Source organism: Anneissia japonica, unplaced genomic scaffold (genome assembly GCF_011630105.1).
Source record: "Anneissia japonica isolate Jap-2015-1 unplaced genomic scaffold, ASM1163010v1 scaffold288131_len391150_cov108, whole genome shotgun sequence".
NCBI lineage: Eukaryota > Metazoa > Echinodermata > Crinoidea > Comatulida > Comatulidae > Anneissia > Anneissia japonica.
This window is the reverse complement of record NW_022711676.1, coordinates 83,263-84,647: the sequence shown is the minus strand read 5'-3', so window position 1 is coordinate 84,647 and position 1,385 is coordinate 83,263. Positions and strand designations below refer to the sequence as shown.

General features: G+C 27.5%; 1 long non-coding RNA gene across 1 annotated transcript in view; it reads left to right on the top strand.

Moving 5' to 3' along the window:
- Positions 1–1,213: 1,213 nt before the first annotated feature.
- The window catches only part of LOC117107584, a 2,132-nt gene continuing 1,960 nt past the window's right edge, over positions 1,214–1,385 (top strand). Inside the window, exon 1 of the long non-coding RNA XR_004445256.1 lies at positions 1,214–1,268. This is a non-coding gene — a long non-coding RNA (uncharacterized LOC117107584). The remainder of the gene's footprint in view (positions 1,269–1,385) is intronic.

Sequence of the window (1,385 nt, the reverse complement as noted above, 5' to 3'; positions counted from 1 at the left end):
ATACAGAATTTATTAATATCGTATGTTAATGAGGATTGTAATTATCATGTAATTATTAGCCTGTCTCTTATACACATCTAGATGTGTATAAGAGACAGATACAGAACTCATCAAATGATTGAGTAAGATGAACATAACATTTCCAGCTCATAATACAGTATCACTTTTATTTGAAAATTTAACACTTGATTTAATAATTTATTTAGTGATTAAACTACATACTGTGCTATTGTAGAAAATTTAAGTACATTTAATTAAAAAAAATATAAAAAATTTAAAAAAATGTATTAGTGCCATGCTGAACTTGGGGGAATCACCGCGGCTTTTGAGGCCACGCTAATATCGAGTGCTGAAAATGCTAGTAGTCGTTAAAGTATGACTGCGCATGCGTCGTTTAATTTATGTAAATATATCGTTTACTGATTTGATTACGACGACGTAAATATATCCACTTATTTAATTTTTAATATCAGTATAGGCCTACATCTTTGTGCAGCCTACTGTATATTGTCGATCTTAATTGTGAAGTTAAACATTTTCTTTATTTCTTCTTTATGTTGTTTTTATAATAATTTTGATCGGTTCTTGAAGATGGTCTTGTGCAAACAATTGGTGAGTTTTGTTGTAAAAACAATAATAATAAGTGAATACTTTATTAAAGCGAATAGTAATATACAGATATATAATATGATTGGGATTCCATTTCATCACTTGTCACAAGTTGGTCAATGGTAAGGATTAGATTATGTACACGTAAAATTAGATTTCATAATTCCATGATAATATTTATGCTAATGACAGCTATAATTAAAGCATAATGTTTGTTATTTTTTTGTTTTTACTTTATTTTCTTTTATTTTAATTGGATTTGATAAACCTACTTTCATTAATATATTTAACAAAGTAATTATACACAGCTTTAATAACTGTTTGTGTGCTGAATTTGTGATGTGCAGCCTGAGAGTCACCTTAACAGACTACATTATTTAAACTTGCACAAAACACCTCATTTAAACTTATCACAGAACAAAAATTTCAAAATACATCAACTACTACATGTGATGGAATTTGGTGCTATTATATAATCGTTGGTTTTATTTACATGGAAATTCACTTAACATATTTATATTAATATTTTACAGTATTTTCAAGCCTTGAAACTTGTTTAACAACATTTAAATCTATTCTTAACAACTTTGTTTCCTGACTTCATCTGAACTGGATCAAAAAGTACTAAGAAGTTCAAAAGCTAAAGATTGTCAAAATCGGTAAGTTAATAGATTCTAAAAACCAAATGTTCGGGCGAGACTTTTTTTATACCTTGTTTATCGAACCCGCCTACTGCAAATATTGATATTTTTAAAATAAAAAGAAAATGTTATTTT